The 16,706-nt window shown below is 44.9% G+C and overlaps 1 pseudogene; it reads left to right on the forward strand.

Annotated features, from left to right (window-relative positions):
• Positions 1–6,373: 6,373 nt before the first annotated feature.
• Positions 6,374–6,491, forward strand: LOC126250294 (5S ribosomal RNA; annotated as a pseudogene).
• Positions 6,492–16,706: the final 10,215 nt, after the last annotated feature.

Genomic DNA, 16,706 nt, shown 5'->3' on the forward strand with positions numbered 1-16,706 from the left:
GAAACGTTGGTTTGCTCAACAGATAGTGTATCACCTGGACAGCGAGAAGAGCCCTGTTCCGACGTCGTGCAGTGCCTCCTTTTGCGTCTTTAGAGGGAGTGTTGTTTAGGCAAACGTATTTCCGTGTCCGAAGAACCGAATAAGGGAAGGAGTCGTGCCGGTCGGGCAGAAAGGCCGCCGTCGGGGCAATCAGGGAGTCGACCAAGGAATCACGTTCGACATCAGCGTCGGCCACAGGTGCAGCCGGAGCAGTCACAGGAACTGAGGACATAGCTGTAGTCACATCGTCAGCAACCCTATCCACAACAGACCCATGAAATATCTTAACACTATCCATCAACTGTTCATGTGATTATGAGATCCGCCAGGCGGCCGGTGGCGACTTAACCGCCGTCACATATGTGATCGACAGTATCGCTGACGATGAAGGAAGGACCATTCCTCCAGTCAGTAGTTGCGCTATCCATCGAAGCAGACATTCAGATCTGATGTGACCTTCTTGCCCACACCGAGAATAAGTACATGGCTGTCCGTTGTACGTTGTTAGGGCCCGACATCCGCTGATGGTCAGATAAGACGAAACATGGCTTCACAAAAAAAAAAAAATGGTTCAAATGGCTCTGAGCACTAAGCGACTTAACTTCTGAGGTCATCAGTCGCCTAGAACTTAGAACTAATTAAACCTAACTTAAAGACATCACACACATCCATGCCCGAGGCAGGATTCGAACCTGCGACCGTAGCGGTCTCTCGGCTCCAGACTGTAGCGCCTAGAACCGCACGGCCACTCCGGCCGGGGTCGCTTTCGGTTTTCGTTACTTGGAACCGCTGCTACTCGGTCAAGTAGCTCATCAACTGGCCTCACGAGATTGTGTGCACCCCGCACCAGTGCTCTCACCAAGGAAAAAAGCGTTGGCAGTACAGGTTCAAATGGTTCAAATGGCACTGGGCACTATGGGACTTAACTTCTAAGGTCATCAGTCCCCTAGAACTTAGAACTACGTAAACCTAACTAACCTAAGGACATCACACACATCCATGCCCGAGGCAGGATTCGAACCTGCGACCGTAGCGGTCACGCGGTTCCAGACTGTAGCGCCTTTAACCGCTTGGCCACCCCCGCCGGCGGCAGTACCGGGAATCGAACTGTGGTTCTCCGCGTAGCAGTTAGCCGCGCTGACCATACAGCTACGGAGGCGGACGTAGGACCAGTCCTACTCACAGGAATCCTAGTAGATAAGTCGAAAGCTGGATACAGTCGATACGAAACACTAGAAAATTGTAGCGAAATTCAGGAAGACCTGCAGAGGATCGGTGCTTGATGTAGTGAGGGGCAGTTGACCCTCAATATAAACAAATGCAACGTATTGTGCATAAATAAGTCGAAAGGCTCATTATGGTATGATCACCTGATACCTGAATAAACACTGGATATAGACACATCCGTTAAATGTATGGGAGTATGCGTACAGGAAGATTTAAAGTGAAGCGACTACATAAAACTAATCGTCGGAAAGTCAGGTTCCAGACTGAGATTCCACCCACAATGGAGGTAGCTTACAGAACCGTTGTTTGACAGACACTTGAATATTGATTGTTAATCTGAAACTCGTACCAGAAAGGATTGATGAAGGAAACAGAGATGAGCCAAAGAAGACCAGTTCGTTTTGTCGTACTTGGATAGCTCAGTTGTTAGAGCACTCGCGAGCAAACGAAAAGTTTCCGAATTCGAGTCTCGGTCCGGCACACAGTTTTGATCTGACAGGAAGTTTCCGACCACGGCCCGCTGCAGAGTGAAAAATTCATTTTGGAAACATTCCCCAGGATGTGGCTAAGCCATGTCTCTGCAATATCCTTTCTTCCTGGAGTACTAGTCCTGGATGTTTCGCAGAAGGACTTCTGTAAAGTTTGAAAGGTAGGAAATTAGGTACTGACGGAAATCAATCTCTGAGGACGGGTCGTGCGGCGTGCTTGGGTAGCTGTGTTAGCAGAGTACTTACTGGCGAAAGCCAAAGGTCCCGAGTTGGAATATCGGTCCAACCCACACTTTTAGTCCACCAGGAAGTTTCGTATGAGCACACACTCCCCTGAAAAGTGAAAAATTCATCCTGGACGGAATCGCGTTCCTATGTTCTGCTATGTTCTGAGAGAGAGTGCGCAAATTTGTACAGACATCGGTCTATAGTTAGACATCAGTACTCAGATACAGATCCGATTAATCCACTAATAAGTTGCATTAAGATAAACACCAGGTTTTGCTTCTCTTCGATATCCGTATCCTTTGATAGTTGCAACACTGATCAGAAAGCATTTGAAGGCTTTAGTTGATGATAACTCTTCATTCAACTAATCAGGTTCGTCATTACATACAGTACTCATATGAAACATGTTTTTCTTCTAACTAATTTAAACTGTCAAGTAAATATTTTCTTATCCATCTTTTTGATTTGCAGCTCCTTGTGTTGACCGTGTTTGCAGTTAAAATGTTTTGGATGTGAGGTCCGCCAGTTATGCAAAAACATCGTTTTTCTCAGTACCCAAACATGTTTCGGCACCACTTTGCCATCATCAGTGGGTTTTCGTTTTTATTTATTCTGCAATGTGAAAATTTTTGTTCAATGATTATAAAATTATGTGCATTTTTAGTTCAAACAACAGATCGTTTCTTTTTGTAAATACCTTTACATTTGGTGTGCATGAATTTTCTGGATCACTTTTGCGTTAATTACTACAGGTAGCTTGTCATCTGCAACCAAACGATGTTGATGAGAAAGTTTTTTCCTGGGAGTTAACCCATCTTCTAGAATGTAATTTAATTTTTCGTAATGTTTTCGCGCCTATTTTCTTGTTTGCTTACGTTTTCGTATGGCAAGCACTTCCATTCTCCGCATCATGCTGACATGTTGTGATGCATATGTAACTATAACAAGTATTTTCCACAAATAACGTAGTAAAACACTTTTCACTACACTAGAATACAGTGTGATTGTGGTTTGTTGTGTGTCCCAGCCCAATTATGAACTGTCCGTCCGTTCACCGACGTGTCTGCTCACTGTATTCAGATTTGTGTCTGTGTCGTGGTGTAACGTCCGTTTGCAACAGCGATGCGTAAGGAAGAGACCTCTAGACTTACCTGTCTCTTATTTGTTCTACACAAGTGCCACAAGTTATGACACTTGCGTTCCGTATTGTAAGTTTAGACTCTTGAAATCCTTTGCTGTAACATAGTTCACACCCGTTTATTTGTTCGAATCCAGCCTCGGGCATGGATGTGTGTTATGTCCTTAGGTTAGTTATGTTTAAGTAGTTCTAAGTTCTAGGGGACTGGTGACCTCAGAAGTGAAGTCCCATAGTGCTCAGAGCCATTTGAACCATTTTGAACCGTTTATTTGTTGTTTTCATTTCTGTGAGAAGTTTATGCAACATCTCACCTGCTGTTACTATTCATCACATTCACTTGCGACGGTAATACATTCTTACCACATGACTCATACTCTGTAACCATCTGTGCCAATTGTCAAGACGGAAAGCTCATAATTTTGTGAGGAAAAAAATGGGGCGCGAGGGTGGTTCCAACACAGATCTCGCGCCTTGTAGTCCAGTACTGTGACCACACAACCATGACGGTGTGATTCTTGCATTTCGATCGGTGTTGCACATCTTAAGCTTGGACCGTTCACAGTTTCTATTTTGATTCTTTTTTCACAGTTCAGTGCACCTTCTTTCTGTTTCCGTGCTTGATCTTTGTTCATATTTTGACGGGCTGTCCGCTGTGCCATATGGCCACTAAATCTGAGGTGGGTGCGATGGGGAGTTTGTTTTGTAAGCAATTGAACTAGCTCCGTAGCGTCATGCTGCGCCGGCCGAAGTGGCCGTGCGGTTAAAGGCGCTGCAGTCTGGAACCGCAAGACCGCAACGGTCGCAGGTTCGAATCCTGCCTCGGGAATGGATGTTTGTGATGTTCTTAGGTTAGTTAGGTTTAACTAGTTCTAAGTTCTAGGGGACTAATGACCTCAGCAGTTGAGTCCCATAGTGCTCAGAGCCATTTAATCGTCATGCTGCGCTCACCATTGCATGCCTCCACGCCCCATCCCCCGTTCCATTAGAAGCCAATATCGTGGTTCCATGGTAGACGATATGTGAGGCGTCGAATGCCGTAAACATCATTAGCCTTCTGCCATCTCGCATTCAGTGGGTTCCTTGTAAGGCATTAATGAGTACACATGGTTCAAATGGCTCTGAGTACTACGGGACTTAACATCTGAGGTCATCAGTCTCCTGGAACTTAGAACTACTTAAACCTAACTAACCTAACGACACCACACACATCCATGTCCGAGGCAGGATTCGAACCTGTGACCGGAGCGCCTAGAACCGCTCGGCCAATCCAGCCGGCCATTAATGAGTAAAAAGTCATAAAAAACAAGTGTGAACAACATTCTGTTTTTAACAGTGCTGTCTTCGTGACAGGGGAGCGTCGTCATATGTGCAGACATTTTTAAATGTCTATATATTTTTTTAGCTTTCTTCAGCACAGTGTCCTCGAAGTAAACTTTTTCTTGTTCGGAAAACTAAAGAGAATTTTTTAAGACCAAAATTAAAAATCGATATATTTTGACACTTACTCACGCACTAGTCCCCTTAATACTACGTGTGGTCAGTCTCCAGATATGCTAAACACTTAGCAGTTACGGTACCGAATAATATCAAATACTGGAATTCCGAGCAGACGAGAAATTCCAAATATATGAGTTAGGGGCCGCTCGTATCGGCAGTTGCGTTTAAAGCACTGAAATAGCACGATTAAAATGAAATTATATATCATAAAAATACGAAGATAGTTTTTGTCAGGATAGTTCGAGCTCTGTAATGGAAGGAGGTAGCACGCGATTAACAGAGGCGAGAGCAGACAGATTACACGGGAGAGCTGTTTAACGCGCCCGTCGTAAAGAAAAGGCGGCACCGGCCTAGACGGCGCAGCCGACTTAAGTGCAGTTGCAAGGCAATTTTCTTTTCCGACTCGGGAGAGGTATTTGTGGACGATATGGCCGGCAAGGACATGTCCCTTCCTCCGTGCTCGGGCCTCACAACCAATTTAACTTTTTATTTTTTACCGCGCCTCCTTACAAGCCGCCTCTCATGCTACAGAATACACAGGGTGCGTAGAAAAAGAACAAGAAAGCTCCCTCATTCTCATCGCAACAAAGTTTCCCATTACTTCGTTTTATTTTATTTTCTCTCCACCCACTCCGGGGATTCGATTTGGGGATCGGTCTTGCAGGCAGCTCTTAACACGCGGAGGCCTCCATTACCCAAACACTGGGGGAGGCTTCACCTTTGATTTCAAGGGCCATTTCGCGGCCGGGGATCAATTTACTGGCGCAGCGGACGGGCGCGCCGCCGAACATGCAGATTAAAAATTGAATCCTACTCGCGTCTGGCAGGTGCGCGGGCATTAATAACAGGGACAGGCTAATGAGGGGCCGGCCGCGCTCGGCGCACAAATAACGCCTATCGCGGGATTCGCACTGCGCTTTAGGAGCCTCTCCGGCGTCCTCAGCCGGCGTCGTCACACCTACGTCACCGCTCCACAGTTTCCTAAACCTTGCTTTAGCACAACAACGACAGCAAATTCAGTCTACTATCGGAATAGAATCCTAGCAGGGGCGTTCTCTTTAAAATATCTACGAAGGGTAGGCGTAAAATTTTAATTATTACCTCGAGGAAACAGAGTGACGTAATTAACTTTTTGCTTGTTTGGGGGGCGTGTGTGTAGCTCCGGTACACGCTGCAATCACTGCACCATAGTACCGTAGTTTGCCTCTGTGGGTTGTGGTCTTCAGTGTGAAGACTGGTTTGGTCCAGTTTTGCTCTACAGTTTTTACCCCACACACTTTGCTCCAGTACTAAACGGTCAGAATGTGTCCCGCCAACCGAGCCCTTCTTCTAGTCATGCTGTGTCATAAACTTCTTTTCTCCTCAAGTCTGTTCAGTACCTCCTCATTAGTTGCATGATCAACCCATCTAAACTTCAACATTCTTCTGTAGCACCACATTTCAAAAGCTTCTATTCTCTTATCGTCTGTGTTTCTCTTCCATACATGGCTCCACTCCACACAAATACTTGCTGGAAACACTTCCCAACAACTGAATATGTATTAAATGTCAATGAAATTTCTCTTCTTTGGGAACACTTTTCTTTCCACTGCCAGTCTACATTTTAGTCCTCTCTACTTTGGCCATCATCAGCTATTTTGGTGCCCAAATAACAAAACTCTTCTACTACTTCAAGTGTCTCGTTTCCTAATCTAATTTCTTCAGCATCACCTGATTTAATTCGACCACATTTCTTTATCCCTGTTTTTCTTTTGTTGACAACGGCCTTGCCGCAGTGGATACACCGGTTCCCGTCAGATCACCGAAGTTAAGCGCTGTCGGGTGCGGTCGGCACTTGGATGGGTGACCATCCAGGCCGCCATGCGCTGTTGCCATTTTTCGGGGTGCACTCAGCCTCGTGATGCCAACTGAGGAGCTACTCGACCGAATAGTAGCGGCTCCGGTCAAAGAAAACAGTCATAACGACCGGGAGTGCGGTGTGCTGACCACACGCACTTCCTGTCTGCATCCTCATCTGAGGATTGCACGGCGGTCGGATGGTCCCGATGGGCCACTTGTGGCCTGAAGACGGAGTGTTTTTCTTTTGTTGATCTTCATCTTATATCCTTCTTTCAAGATATTGTCTATTCCGTTCAACTGCTCTTCTAAGTCATTTGCTTTCGCTGACACAATTACAGTGTCGTCGACAAACCTCAAAGTTTTATTTCTTCTCCCTGAATATTAATTCTAGCTATTTTTCTTCGGTTTCCTTTACTGCTTGCTCAATGTACTGACTGAATTACATCTCGGATAGGATACGACCCTGTCTCATTCCCTCCTCAGCCACTGCTTCCCTTTCATGCCCCTCGACTCTTATAACTGCCGCCTCGTTTCTGTACAAGTTGTGAACAGCCTTACGCTCCTTATATTTTACCCCTATCCCTTTCAGAATTTCAAAAGAAAGTATTCCAGTCATCACTGTTCAAAACGTTTCTGTAAGTCTATAAATGCTATAAACATAGGTTTGAATTTCCTTAATCTAACTTGTAATATTATTCGTAGGGTCAATACTGCCTCGCGTTTTCCTACATATCTCCTGAATCCAAATTGATATTCCCCGAGGTCGGCTTCTACCAGGTTTCCTATTTTCCTGTGAAGTATTCGTGTCAGTATTTTGCAATCGTAACTTATTAAAGTAACAAATGAGCAAAAATAAAATGGTGCAGCCAATTGATGAAGAGGAGTACGATGCGTTAATTCATTCCCTGCATTTGAAGGAGAACAAGAGGACAACACTCCATGCTGAGTTGATCGAAATGTACGGCAACAATTCACCATCGTGTGACACAGTGATTAGGCGGTGCAGACGCTACAAATATGGTCAATCGAGTCTGAATGACAAAGAACGAAGTGGCAGACAGCGTCTCTATGAAGAACCGGGAACCGCCATTTTCTTTTGGCTTTTCTAAAGCCTGTTTCACACGTATGCGGTTCCATTCGGTTCGGTTCGACTCGTTTTCAGTTGCAACCGAAAACGAATGAAACCCTTTCACACATACACGGTTCATATTAGGTTTTGTGTTTTCTTCCTACACAGGCTCAGTAGTGATCATGGAGAGAAGCAGAGTGGTTGCTATGTTGTTTCTCTATAAAAGAATAAAAAACGAAGGAGGAATGGTAGTTTCATTGGGAGCACCCTCTCATTACCTTACGGTAGGAATCTGGAGCATTCTACACCATTTTCCCGAAGCTGCGAGAGCACGAAGACAAATTTTTTAATTACTTCAGGATGTCAATGAAATTATTCGATGAGTTATATGTGAAACTATAGGACCGTCTTCAAAACCAAGATACATTTATGAAGGAACGTATTCAACCGATTCAGATGCTGGCCGTAACTTTGAGGTAAGACAGTAAAATTAACACAATTTTTTAAAGAATCTCTTTTTTATTTAGATTTTAATATAAAACTGAAATAACGTAAGTTTACAAATAATAAATCAGAGTAAACAGAAGGAAAAGTGAAGTTAAATGATGTTTTACAAATTGTGAAACGCATATTCTGAGCTGTTATCGGTAGAAGAATTGTGACGACAGTTCAGGCCAAGGTTGTGTGAGTCCTCGTAGAACTGAACAGCGGACACTTGTGAATGAATTGGCTGTAGGTAGGCTGACGTAATGTGCTGCGAATTTGGCTGACTCTGTATACACTGATTAGGGACCATCGGTGGGGTAGCAGATGAAGATACCATCGGTGTTCTAGATGAAGAGGCATATGGTGTCGGATGTAGACGGAAGAGGATGCTTCCGGTGCCTGATTTTCTTTACTACTTACAGCACCTCCATTTGAAAATCTAGAGTGTCAAATTCATCGAAATCATCAAGAGAAGGGAGTAATCCTTCAGGGCTGCAATCATTTCCAATTCAACAGAATCCATTTTCGGTTTTTTTATGCAGGTGCTTTGAAAGACGATTCAGGTTTTTCAGCTGCTGCAGCATAACGTGGTACGCTTGGAACTGACTGTATAGAATTCTCATCATTTTCAACAGTTACATCCGCAACACTACCATCATTATCATAAATATTTTGTGAGAGAGTGTCCTCTGTTTCTATTTCTTTAAATATTTTGTTCAGGAACTGCAACTGAGATGCATAAATGTAGGCTTTTGCTTTTGACGCCCCTGCTCCCAATTTCTCCTTAGTTTTACTAATTTTTTTCGGAACGAGTCTCTCACTTTTGTCCACTTCTTCAGAACGTGTTTACCTGAAAAAAAGTTATTTAATTAATCACAAGACCTGTCAGTCTCCAGTTCGTGGTTTTAAATATCATCTTGCGTTACAATATTTTAAATAATTTTGATCTAGTGGTTTTCCTTTTCTGTTTTAGGTATTTGGCAAGTAGTTGCACTTTCTCAGATTTGCATTACATGTATCTACTGGGGATTTCGACTATAAGCAAGATCGTCAGAGAGGTTTGTTGTGCAATCTGGACTGTATTACGACTGGAATTGATTCCTGCTCCAAATAAGAAGAAATGGGAATCAATTGCCCAGAAATTTGAAACTATCGCTAATTTCCAGAACTGCTTGGGCGCCGTTGATGGGAAACTTATAAGGATCGTCCACCCTCTCAACTCGATGCATATCAACTATAAAGGATATTCGTCTATAGTTTTGATGGCAGTAGCTGATGCAGAATACCGATTTGTTTACGCTAATGTTGGAGCATATCGGAAGGACTGCGACTCTAACATTTTTCAAAACTGTCAACTGTGGAGATCTATCATTAACGTCACCATAGACCTACCTGAGGACAACTATCGTCTGTGCAGAGCTCGCAGGTACGTGGAATGCACTTTTGGTATACTTAGCAACAAATGGAGGATCTTCCATTGCGCAATTAACTTGGATCCTGACTATGCTTCGGACATAGTGAAAGCTTGTGTAGTTCTGAACAATTTTGTACGAGACCGAGATGGTTTTCAAATGGAAAACACGTTGCCAAAAAATGGTTCAAATGGCTCTGAGCACTATGGGACTTAACATCTATGGTCATCAGTCCCCTGGAACTTAGAACTACTGAAACCTAACTAACCTAAGGACATCACACACATCCATGCCCGAGGCAGGATTCGAACCTGCGACCGTAGCGGTCGCGCGGTTCCAGAAAACACGTTGTCCACCTCGGGTTTTGAGGTGTGCCCTCTGGTGAAATGAGGAGAAATCAGGCAACTATGTTGGCAAAAAATGTAAGAGATATGTTGAAAGATTACTTCATTGCTGAAGTGGGTTCAGTGAGTGGCAATTTTCTAAAATCTGATTTACTTTAATACTTATGACAAAAATGGTGTACTGTATTATAGTTTGATACGTATTTTAAACAATTTTCACTGGTTATTTTCTTAATTTTCAAATCATTTCCTTTTAAATGTTCTCAGATTTGCCGTGAGTTTACCAACTGCTATAATATACTACGTGTCTTACTCGACAAAAATTAATTCATTACTTACCCAATTCTATATTTTTAGAGACGTCAGATTCATCAAAGTCGTTAAAAATTTCAACACAAACATCTTTCCATGCTTCTTGCGTCTTAAATTTATCATTAGATTTTTCACTAGTTTTGTCCCACAGCACTGGTTTAGATTGCACTGCAGAAATCAGCCGATCCACATCAACATCTGGTAAATCGCTCATTTTATCAGAAAAACTGCGACAACAACTGTAAAAAAAAATGATAATAAGAGATCATTTTTAAAGACATCCACTCGCCATCAGGTTAAAACAGAAACTGAACCGTGCGTGTGTGAAAGCCTTGATCGCTTTCTGTTCCTTGGACGCGAGATCTGACCTTATAGAAACCTGATAAAACCTATTCCGTGCTATACTGTACCGAATAGAAACCGAAGCACCGTTTCACACTTGTCGGTAGCGACCGAAAAGGAACCGAAAACGAACCGAATGGAACCGCATACGTGTGAAACAGGCCTTAACGGTGCACCAAGGTACTGTGGCGCGGAGTTTCAGTGTCTGTCAGGACTACAGACATGTACCTGCAAGAAAACAAAAAATGAAACTTAATGAAAGATTAAAACTGTGTATCGGGCCGGGAGTCGAACCTGGGACAATTGCCTTTCGCGAGCAATTGCTCTATCGACTATTTTTTAATGGTATGTTGCAGAACTGCAACCTGGCGATACAAAGGGTTAACGTCGACATTCCAGATATATGTGCCGTCATTCGTGTAATGCACGCCACTGCGTTCGTCTCATGACGCGGAAAATACGTTTCCTTTGAAAAAAATATAATGTCGGAAGAGACTGCAGTACGTATAGTGCGCCACATGAACGCTATTATCTTCCTGGCCAGAGTCCAGACAGCCTGTCTCGCCGCAGACCAGCCTGTGGTTGTCGGTATCGTGCATGCCACATTGTTGATAAATGGACAAATCCACCAAATGCATGGCGTACTTTTTGTCATTCATTGGGTATTTCCGGTTCACGACAATGTACCACCTTGACCTGACTGTTGTAGATCGGTGGGGGTGGTGTACTGTGCGCCACACGACTTGCCAATTAACGGCAGGATATTTCCGTTCCACCTTGTTCGGGCGATCTGTCGAAGAAGCGGATGGTACACGACCTTTGATGTCGATGTCGGAACGTCGGTAAAGGCTCCCGAACGTAGCTGTGTTAAACGATGGACGAGCGCAGGTACGTTACCGGGGGCGACGTATCTCCGACACTGATCGGGCGAAGATGCGATGTTGACACTAGTTCTTCAAATGTTCAGATGTGTGTGAACTGCTAAGAAACCAAACTGCTGTAGTCATCGGTCCCTAGACTTACGCACTACTTAAACTAACTTGTGCTAAGAGCAACACACACACACTCATGCCCGAGGGAGGACTCGAACCTCCGGCGGCAGCGGCCGCTCAATCCGTATCATGGCGCCTCAAGCCGTGCGGCTACGCCGCGCGGCCGGCCGCTGGTGGCCGAGCGATTCTAGGCGCTTCAGTCTGGAACCACGCGACCGCTACGGTTGCAGGCTCGAATCCTGCCTCGGGCATGGATGTGTGTGATGCCCTTAGGTTAGTTAGGTTTAAGTAGTTCTAAGTTCTAGGGGACTGATGACCTGAGATGTTAAGTCCCATAGTGCTCAGAGCCATTTTTTTACTCCGCGCGACAACTAGTTCTTCAATGATCGTCCCTGTAAGGAGTGATTCCTGTTGCGCCACCCTTTTGTGCATGGTGTTAATACACATAGCACGCGCCTTCTCGTGGATGTTGATTGAACCAACGCCCCCTTCTCGCCCTAGGAAGATAAATGTATTGTACTGTACCTTAAAGAGCTGTCCCCAGATTACATAGTACCAAAGCGTGTGCGTCAAAGGGTGTGTCAGGTGGCACATCATGAGAGCGAGATGATAGTTGACGAGTGACACTCGCTGCAGCACATCCATCGACCGTAGGTCGTTTAGTCGTACAGACGTCCGAACTCTGAGCAACAGCCGTCGGTAGTTGTCCGCAGCGGTTTCTGCCGTCACCTTATGAAAGGTGATACCCAAACATTGGGGGTTTGCTCCACAGATAAGGGTCCTTCCGTTCCTGATTCTAGTCCACGTCCCACACGCAAGAACTGTGATTTTCGGAAGTTGACCTCACTGTCAGTTGCCATCCCATACGTCTGTAGCCAATCCAGTGCTGAGCGAGCCTCCCCCTCATTCCGGACGAGGAACACAATGTCATCTGCGTATGTTCCGCATCTGAATGATAGATGCCGCAGGGAGATCCCTGTCAAGTCGGCGGCGAAGGCCTATGAGGCACGGTTCTAAGGCTATCGCATATAGGAGGATCGACAATGAGCAACCCTGTCTGACAGATCTTAAGATCTCAAAATACTGCGTTCTCCCTCCGTTGATCAGCGCTGCTGACTTGACGCCGTGCGACAGCCGCATCACTGCAGTGGTTAGTAATGGCGAGACAACGATCCTGTTCATCGCCGCCGCGAGGCACACATGTCAAGGGGCGACATCATACGATCGTTTGCCGCCACGTGGCTTGGGTATCGGGATCACGAGCCCTTCCGTGAATTCAACGGGAACCGGGTCTTCTTGCTGCACAAGCTCATTAAACATGCATAACCACATCGGTGTCATAATGGTCACAAAGGTATGGTAAAATTCCAACTGGAATCCATCAGGGCCTGGGAACTTGTTGGAGGCACCCCGTGTAATCACTTCCTCCAGCTCCTTACAAGTAACTTCAGATAACACGTCACCTTCCCCGTTCGCACGTGTCGCGTGAATAACGTATATCCCGGTTGGTTGCTTTATTTCAGGCCCTATTGAGAGGCACCCACATGCCTTGCTCATACTGTGGCATCAAGCAGTCAGGCCTGCAAGATGAGTGCTCTGCCAAGCGAGTGGATTCATTCTTATTTATCGAGTAACATGAACTCTCGTACTCACAATTAAGTTACAAATTATCCTCCTGTATGAATAATACGCAGCGGAAACGCACATCTGACTATCAGTGATTTACAGAACTCTGACTGTTCACTACGCACTGGCAATACCACAGTTTCTTGTTTCTCTTTTATTTAACGGCATTTATCAACACGTGGCCACCGCACTGAATATGAATGGCGCACACATTATAAATTCGGGACATCATGACAACATACAATTCGAAGGAAAAGTCCACCAATCTTTTTCTTTTCACTATCTTATTTATTCCGATAAATTCTACAACCTAAACACACAAATTCTATAACCTACAACAATAACACATGAGAAATTCCGCCCAATGGGCATGGCTTTACATTGGTGATTCTCTACCTTATGGTCTCGTAATTATTTAACGCTACAGTGCACTTTCTGGATAGGATGGTGGATCTTTTATTATTTCTCACACTTCGACTCTCACAATCATCATCACGAAACTTTCCTCCAGATCGAGTGGTACAGAAGGAACAAGCATAATCCACTAATCTTTTGAAACTACCTTGCTACTCTCCCATGCAAAACACACATACCCAAACTACATGACATACACCACACTACAACATGGAATACAATACAATAAATAGTCACAACACTATCACTTTCAGCTTTCCCACTTCAATTAGTATTTATCCCAGTTTCACACGACACTGCCCCACTTTGTAATTCTACTTTCCTACTATGAACTCTGGAGATATATGCACGTCTTCCTGTGCAATGCAAGCCAAGTGACGTTGCTGGATAGACGGCCGACTCACCTTGCTTCTCTCTCAGAGTTTGAATCTAGCGTCACACGGAATCATATCACGCAAAGTAATATTAAGAACGTATTCATCACACACGCGAGTCCTCAACTGATACCATGGACGAGCACTTCTCTTTATCCTTTGTCTCATACACAGATTGAGACTCACACAGTACTCACCACGTGGAAGTACTCGTCTCTAATTTCAAGTCCTGCACACGCCATTTCTTAAATATTTCAACTTATGGTACACACGCTATTTCTTAAATATTTCAACTTATTGTACACACGCTAGTAATTCAGCTTAACTTAAGCACACGGAAGTATTTCAACTTATTGCTACACGTGGTTTCATTGTGACCGTTGGTCACTTCCGAAGATTACTACGATCCCATTAATATTACCTGCCTGACATTTAATTCTCCCCACAAAAGTTCCTGAAATAGAGAAATTATTATTTCAAACTACTCTTAAATATTCCACATGCATACCATGTCTCCACTCTTTTGTCTTTACGGAGCACACCTAAGACAGGTCTTAACAACACAAGATCCAGCGGCAGAGTGCTGAAACATGGCCGTTCTTCAGGTCATCTCGCACCTCTGTCGAAGTGGGGGAGCACCTTGCTACCGTATTGGTCAGCCACATTTCAGGCGCTCAAAGCTCAGGTAAATTACATCTCTTTGGTCCCACCAAAGGTGGCCAAAGGATCGTCTCAAAGATGATCATATATTCACATTCACTATCTGCGGTTAGCAGACGACCATACATTCATTCATTTCACAGATCTCACCAAACTGGATGTAGGGATTTATTTTGTGGGAGTGCACATGTGATCAATTAAATAAATAAATTGTCATTCTTTCCCACACTGGTATCCGGCTTCACTGTATTAATTGAAATTGAGTTATTATTAGAAAAAAAATGTGTTGTTCTGACAAAAATAATGAAGTATGTTGTACCTATTTTCAATGTCGGGCGGTACTGTACCCTTTCACCATATATCGACTAATTCCATCCCGTTGACCAGCTCCCGAAGTTCTTGGCTAGGAATTAGAATGTTGGTCCTTCCTGTCGAACACACGATTAAAATCTCTGCCGAGTATGCAAGCATCGTATCGTCCCCGGAACAACGGCGTAACCTCACGGGCGTAAAGAACCGCAGGACCGCTACGGTCGCAGGTTCGAATCCTGCCTCGGGCATGGATGTTTGTGATGTCCGTAGGTTAGTTAGGTTTAACTAGTTCTAAGTTCTAGGGGACTAATGACCTCAGCAGTTGAGTCCCATAGTGCTCAGAGCCATTTTTGAACGGGCGTAAAAATCTGGGCGTTCCCTTCTCTTATCAGAGCCTGGCGGAGCGTATATATTGATCAAACGTACGCCACGTATGGTAACAGCCGCGTTACGGGCCGAAGGCAAATAGCCCACTTCGTCTGCACCTATCCCTTCCTTCAGCAGTATCGCAGTGCCAACGCCCCCTCGTCACCCAGCGGACAGTAAATATTATAACCGTAAAAGTCCCAGGGGGGAAGCACCCGAGCTTCCTATGTATATGTGTGCACCTCTCAACATGCCATTGAGCATTTTGATTTTTAAGGCGTCCCAATGCTGTTGATGTTGACAAATGCTATCCGATAAGCTTGTAGCATGGCTGTCAACGTAGATAGGGCACCTTATCGACTGAGCTATTCAAGAACGACCCGTAACCGCCGATAAGACGGCGTGGTAGTTCAGAATCAGGAGGCTGGCTACTCTTCTCAATTAAAAAAAAAAAAAAAAAAACTTTTACAGACATCCTGCGACACCCGCACACAGTCAGCTTCCTCAAAGAAGAAAGACGATGAGGAAACATATAGAAAGAAAGGAGATTCGGTAGAGCAGTTGCCCTCGAAAGGCAAAGTTACTGGGTTGCAAGATCAAGTGTCGGTCCGGCACCCAATTTTAATCTACCAGGAAGTTTCCAGAATGAGATTTTCACTCTGCAGCGGAGTGTGCGCTGATATGAAACTTCCTGGCAGATTAAAACTGTGTGCCCGACCGAGACTCGAACTCGGGACCTTTGCCTTTCGCGGGCAAGTGCTCTACCATCTGAGCTACCGAAGCACGACTCACGCCCGGTACTCACAGCTTTACTTCTGCCAGTATCTCGTCTCCTACCTTCCAAACTTTACAGAAGCTCTCCTGCGAACCTTGCAGAACTAGCACTCCTGAAAGAAAGGATATTGCGGAGACATGGCTTAGCCACAGCCTGGGGGATGTTTCCAGAATGAGATTTTCACTCTGCAGCGGAGTGTGCGCTGATATGAAACTTCCTGGCAGATTAAAACTGTGTGCCCGACCGAGACTCGAACTCGGGACCTTTGCCTTTCGCGGGCAAGTGCTCTACCATCTGAGCTACCGAAGCACGACTCACGCCCGGTACTCACAGCTTTACTTCTGCCAGTATCTCGTCTCCTACCTTCCAAACTTTACAGAAGCTCTCCTGCGAACCTTGCAGAACTAGCACTCCTGAAAGAAAGGATATTGCGGAGACATGGCTTAGCCACAGCCTGGGGGATGTTTCCAGAATGAGATTTTCACTCTGCAGCGGAGTGTGCGCTGATATGAAACTTCCTGGCAGATTAAAACTGTGTGCCCGACCGAGACTCGAACTCGGGACCTTTGCCTTTCGCGGGCAAGTGCTCTACCATCTGAGCTACCGAAGCACGACTCACGCCCGGTACTCACAGCTTTACTTCTGCCAGTATCTCGTCTCCTACCTTCCAAACTTTACAGAAGCTCTCCTGCGAACCTTGCAGAACTAGCACTCCTGAAAGAAAGGATATTGCGGAGACATGGCTTAGCCACAGCCTGGGGGATGT

Source organism: Schistocerca nitens, chromosome 3 (genome assembly GCF_023898315.1).
Source record: "Schistocerca nitens isolate TAMUIC-IGC-003100 chromosome 3, iqSchNite1.1, whole genome shotgun sequence".
Classification (NCBI taxonomy): Eukaryota; Metazoa; Arthropoda; class Insecta; order Orthoptera; family Acrididae; genus Schistocerca; species Schistocerca nitens.